The 6,632-nt window shown below is 31.3% G+C and overlaps 1 long non-coding RNA gene across 1 annotated transcript; it reads right to left on the bottom strand.

The window, feature by feature from the left end:
* Positions 1-1,776: 1,776 nt before the first annotated feature.
* LOC139787380 (uncharacterized) lies at positions 1,777-5,742 on the bottom strand. The gene is made up of 3 exons (XR_011722628.1): positions 5,581-5,742; positions 5,318-5,455; positions 1,777-2,018 (listed from the first exon to the last, which is right to left on the bottom strand). It is a non-coding gene; the product is annotated as an uncharacterized lncRNA (long non-coding RNA).
* Positions 5,743-6,632: the final 890 nt, after the last annotated feature.

Raw genomic sequence — 6,632 nt, forward strand, 5'->3', positions numbered from 1 at the left:
CTACCCAGGTAGGAATTCGAAAAGGGGCCAGCTTTGGTCCAAGCCTGGCACCCAGGCTGCCAATCTTGGGCGCCGTTTCTTAGCCTCGACTGGCCCAGTTTTGGTTGTATGACGGGATGATAACACTGGCCCGACACTGGCTACAAGCTTCGGCCAAACCTAGCCACCAGTCTTGGGCCATACAACGGCGTTTACGTGCCCCATGATTGGCTCATAATCACACCCAAAAAAAATATTCTGTCGTTTAGTGGCTCCCGCTTGATTTTAGAGGATTTTCCTCTGAAATACAGTCTCAAGAAGATATTTTCAAATCTAGAGGAATATCCTCTAACCATGAGGATTGCAGTCCTCTTAATGCTAAAGGAAAAACGAATATTCATCCGACAAAAAAAATTATTTATTTCGAAATTTTATTACTATTTTTTAACTAAATTTGTTTCTTAAGATGCAGTCTATGATTATAAATATTTCTCGTATTTGAAAAAAACACTTACCTTGGTGGGATTCGAACTCGGGACCTCTGGATCGTGAGCCAACTGCCTTGCGTGGTAGACTACTTCTTAATTTAATGTAAGTGTTATATATAGTCTACATATGTCATAACCAGCGCAAATATATAATTTCTCAAAAATCATCTTAAGAAACAAATTCAGCTACAGTTAGTTTTTATATTAATCTTTGAATTAATCAATCAATTTTTTAATATATATTTTTAAATCCGAAACTTATCAAAGTATATTTTAATATTATTAGTATATGTTCACTTTTCTTAAAAAACGCATTTATAAAGATTTTCTAATAAATACCATAAAATAAACACAAAACTGAAACAAAAAATAATAATTCTGTTAGTTTTAACAGAGTCCCATTAAAAGGACTGGCTATCAAGCTTTGGCCCAATATTGGGCGGCACTTGCTTGCCAAGCCTCGGCTACCCAAATTCGGGTAATAGTTGGGCCAGGCTTGGGCATTAAACGTCGGCAAGCCGTGCCAGTCTTGGCCCGTTTCTCGAGTATCGGCGTTTCCTACCTGGGTATATAGATTGCAAAATCATGAATGTGCAAATTTTTCTTTCCATTTATCCATTTTTAATGATAATCTTATATTAGACTAGCTGGTTACTCGGGCTTCGCCCGGGAGTCGTTTTTCTTAAAACGACTTTATTTGTGTTTCAATATCCTTATTGTGGACAAACATAAGGAGTGTGTCGGGTGGTTGATTTAAAGACGGTAGTTTAACTTTTTTGCATGAATAACACATTCTAGCTTAAGTTTTAAACTTTTTTGCTGGACAATGATCACATATTGGATCCATTTTCCCAATTATTACTCTCGGATGAAATTGATATTCGTAATTTGCATCGCGAGCAAGCAATCTCAAAATTCCCGAAAAAACGTCCGGGTAAACCAAGGGATAATGTCGCTGATCGGTAAGTGAAATATCGGGAAAGTGGAAATGACTCAATAGTGTAGCATAAATGCAATCTATACAATATATAAATTGCATCTATGTACACGAAAAAATATTTTTAAAAATTTGACTTACACCACTGTGGTCTTTACCCCTCCATATATATAAATATATATATATATAAATATATATATATATATATATATATATATATATATATATATATATATATGTATAATTATAAATAATCTTTTTTCCCGAGTGCATAAAAACCGTACACGTACATATAATAACCTAAACAATTCATGTAGATGCAATCTTGAAATTTATGGCACAATCCTGTTTAAAATCATTAATTTGATCCGTATATCTGCATGAACAGAGAACTTTATGTTGTTATTTTCGTTGTTACCTGTAAACGCTATCGGTGACACTTAATCGGCCTTGATATCTACCAGATGCTTGTCCGACGAATCTCGTTGGAAATACCCCGGATAGTTTGCTGAGATGATAGATCGGGAACACCGCTTGGTATAGATCGCTGTTTACTGACTTGTTATTCGCTCCATCGGAATTCACATCATATTCGTTCACGTCTATGGGCTTGTCTACACACATTTTAGATTACACCGTATTATTCTACGTTATCGATTCACAAATCGGCCCTAAGTAGAGCACATAGTATTGAAGGAAATTCAATACACTGCACAGTTGGAAAATTTATGTATTTTTGTAAAAAAATTTGGTTAAAGTTTTTGTGTTAAATAATCAACATATTCATGTGTCAATTTAACACATGTCTGCTATGTTAACTAAACTTAATAAATATAAAATGTAAAATTATTAAAATTATTTAAAAAATATGTTAAAGTAACACAATTTGTATGTATTAATTAAATGCGTTAAAATTTACAGAAAAAGAGTGTTGATTTTACTCTATATAACAGGAGTGGGGATAACTTCGCGTTACTTATTACCATTCTTCGTGTGATTTCAACATTTTCTCGACTTTTCTCGACATGTTTTATTGTCTTGTTATACTGTGTTATAATAGAAGTACCAGAGTTATTTTATCTACTTTATCTTGTCATGTACCTATGTACATTTTTATTAACTGTTACGGGTGTGTTTGAGAAGTGCGCTATCAGTGTTATTGTGTAATTCTATATCTTTATTGTTTATTAGATGTGAAACACAAAGATAGAATGATGCGATAGTGCTGATAGCGCGCTTCCTGAACGCAGCCTTTGTTAATTATACTATTAAATTGTTTAGTAAGTTATTGTTAGTTTAATACTTTACTTAAAATTATATTAAAAGTGCATTTATTCTTTTCGTTCACAAGCAGATTTAAGATTGCTTTTTTATAGAGTTTTCTGATATACATAACATTTCAGAATTTTCTTTTTTCCCATAGTCTGATTCCGGGTCGAATGAAATTGATGAACATTTTTTGAAAATCATGTTTATGAAAAATGTCTCTTGACATTATTTTCGAAATATTTATTGTGTTGAAATAAAGTATACCTATCAATTATTTTAAATGTATATATATAATTTATAAATCAAACACCCCTCTCTCTCTCTCTCTCTCTCTCTCTCTCTCTCTCTCTCTCTCTCTCTCTCTCTCTCTCTCTCTCTCTCTCTCTCTCTCTCTCTCTCTCTCTTATATAATTTATATTAATAAAAAATTTATTAATATTTTTAGAATGTAAAAATAACATTTTTGTATATTTACTATTTAACTGTTGCTATTACTTTTTATTTTACTATTATTTTTACCATTACTTACTATTTACTAATTATTTTTTAACAAAAATAAAATGTTACGTTAATATATTTTTTGTTAAGAAATAAAACTTTTAACAAATAAATAGTGTAACTTTTACATTTAAAAACAAACAATTGCGTAACTTGCCAGTGCATAATTAGCGAATATATTTCAATTGTATCGACTTAACTGGCCACAATTCAAGTACAAAATCACGACGTTTCAGCCCTTGGTGTGGGTCCTTTTCAAGTGTAAACTATAACATGACATAACGCAAAAATAAAAAAAAGTTAATCTAACCATACGTAATGGAAGTAACAAAAAAATAAATAGTACCTAAATCATCCGTAAGAATCGTCGTTGAAATCACAAGACATCCGTAATGTATGAAATTATTCCAGAAAGATTATAAAAGCTAAAAAGTAATACGTGTTAATAGTGATTAGATGTAATGACAAAATCAAGATAAAAATAAAAAATCATTACATGTCTTGTGTGTCCAAGAAGATGTACATAAATAGTCACTTATAAAAATAGCCGAGTGTGACATGTTGTTCGTACGGAAGCGATCGACCGATTGAGTAACGCACTTTTAGAACTAAAAAAAAACATACGATTTCTGTGTTCTTGGTAATAGTTAGTTTATCTTTACCTCTCTTGATAATGCTGTTCAGTTTTTTAGGAATCGTATGCAGAATATTCAGACAGACATTGTTAATAACACGACCTATTTGCAGAAAGATATAGAGAATCTCAATATCCTATATATGATAGGCTCATTATGTCAACTTGAAATCGCTCCTATAAATGTTTATCCCAACATCCTTTTCAATTTACTGTCTCATTGTTTTTAGTTCTAAAAGTGCGTTACTCAGTCGGTCGATCGCTTCCGTACGAACAGCATGTCACACTCGGTTATTTTTATAAGTGACTGTGTACTTCTTGGACACACAAGACATGTAATGATTTTTTATTTTTATCTTAATTTTGTCATTACATCTAAGCACTATTAACACGTATTACTTTTTAGCTTTTATGCTCTTTCTGGAATAATTTCATACATTACGGATGTCTTGTGATTTCAACGACGATTCTTACGGATGATTTAGGTACTATTTATTTTTTTTGTTACTTCCATTACGTATGGTTAGATTGACTTTTTTTATTTTTGTGTTATGCCATGTTATAGTTTACACTTGAAAAGGGCCCAAACCAAGGGCTGAAACGTCGTGATTTTGTACTGAATTGTGGCCAGTTAAGTCGATACAATTGAAATATATTTTACATTTAACTTTTACAATTAAATAGTAAATATACAAAATGTTATTTTTACATTCTAAAAATATTAATAAATTTTTTATTAATATAAATTATATAAAAGAGAGAGAGAGAGGTGTTCGGTTTATAAATTATATATACCTACTTTATTTTAACATAATAAATATTTCGAAAATAATGTTACTCAAGATACATTTTTTATAAACATGAATTTCAAAAAATGTTCATCAATTTCATCAATCAAAAGTTTGAGTTGTTACATTTATAAAATATAAATGAACATTTCTTATATTTTAATTTCATCATAAAAGTTATGTTAATTGTACACCGAATTAACTTCAAATTACGATCAAAATTACATTTCTATTTTGTTGAAATATTAACATAACATCAGTGTTACCACTTAATACAACCATTATGTTAAATTAACACAAAAATTTGGATAGACCGTTTGGGACATGTGACTTATGTTAAATTTAACACAAATTTTCCAACTGTGTGGATTTCTTTATACGGCATAATCGTTAAAATTTTACAAATTGTAATGTTGAATTTTATTTTGTATACTAATTGCACAGCACTTATCATTTTTTTAAATAATAATTTTATTTTTTATAAAGGTAATTAACTAATAGCCTGGAGAAAAACTTTGATGTATTTATTATTTCATAAAAATAATTGTATTCTTAGAAACATAAATGTAATTTATATCTCGACGCCTTATTTCCTTTTTATCATTTTTTAAATCAAATGTTTACTGAGTTTTTTAAATATTTACAATTACAAAAAAAACAAGATATAAATATTTACACATATTAAGATTATTTAGAAGTAGCAAAGTAACATGCGTTATCTTACTGTTTATTTTATTCGCCATTTGTTGTTTATTGAAATTATTCCATCGCATATGCGTTTTCCTAGACATGGAGACAATTCCGTTGATGATATTTGTAGGCGCGCTCGCAAAATAATTCACGAGTTGCATTTGATAGATTGCTACGATAAGATAACTAAATTCACAACTTTTCAGTCAACTTTTATCATAATATTTAAAACAGGATGTAGCGTATGTACATGATAGAATAAAAGATAAATTTCAGTTGGCGATATAAATATATCACCTTTTCATACTCAGCAAGAAGCAAAGTCGCGAGAAAGTCTTTCATGAGAAACGTCACTGTTTTTTCGCACGACTTTATGAGAATCATCGCTTACTGCATCGTTAAAATTTCATCGGATTTACCGGCGTGTTCATGGAATTCACGTTTTAAATCGGAGCACGAATCGTAGAGTGGAATGCGACTGGGTCACGATGAGTGTGAGTACGTTGTTGCGTTTTTATATACTCGCACCCGCCTATTCATACTCGTCAGATCGTCGACAGGTAATTGTTGTTGACGATCGACTGCGGCTGATGCTTATCCCTAAAAAAAAACAACACTTTCTTATCTATCTTCGGCACGCACTCGCACATGTTGCAACGGAATCCCAGAGTTTATGCGTTTGCACGCGCATTCTTAATTCTTAGCAAGAATCTGCGAATCTGCGGATTTTGTGTGTGTATCTTGGGTAAGTCGCTGATATTGTCATACAAAATCCTCGTCGATGATGAGCAAGAATTTGTTTCGAGACGATAAATCCTGGCTATTTTTTCTCGCGCACGATCCAATCGATAGGATAATGTGATTCCAGGACAGTTATGTTCTTTCCTACATGCAATGTATTATTAGGTAAGTGTCAGACACAATAGCAAACGGAAGCATTGTTATTATTTAATGCACGCAACAATGTTGCATGGTATGGTGTAAAATGTATTTTATTATATATATATATATATATGCGATAAAATATTTAAAGTTCTTTTTTTAAACTAATGTAACTTTAAAAGAAATGTAAAAATTGCTAACTTATCCACTTTCTATTGTACACCCCCCTCTCTCTCGCTCGCTTTCCTTACAGTGTTTGATTTGTTTATAGAGCGCTCTTTCGCACGCGGATTCGCGGATCCTTATTAATTAATTTCTCATTATTGCGAAAATCACAAAATGGTAAAGGACTTTTCTATTTAGTTTAACCCTCTCTACCTGCTTACGACGAGTGTTATACCTATTATCAGACGTCCTATATATGAATTATTCTAGAATATATAAATACATAATTAGGGGAGACCGAG

Source organism: Temnothorax nylanderi, unplaced genomic scaffold (genome assembly GCF_030848795.1).
Source record: "Temnothorax nylanderi isolate EJ_2023f unplaced genomic scaffold, tnyl_v1.0 TNYL_tig1480_pilon, whole genome shotgun sequence".
In the NCBI taxonomy this organism is placed as follows: Eukaryota; Metazoa; Arthropoda; class Insecta; order Hymenoptera; family Formicidae; genus Temnothorax; species Temnothorax nylanderi.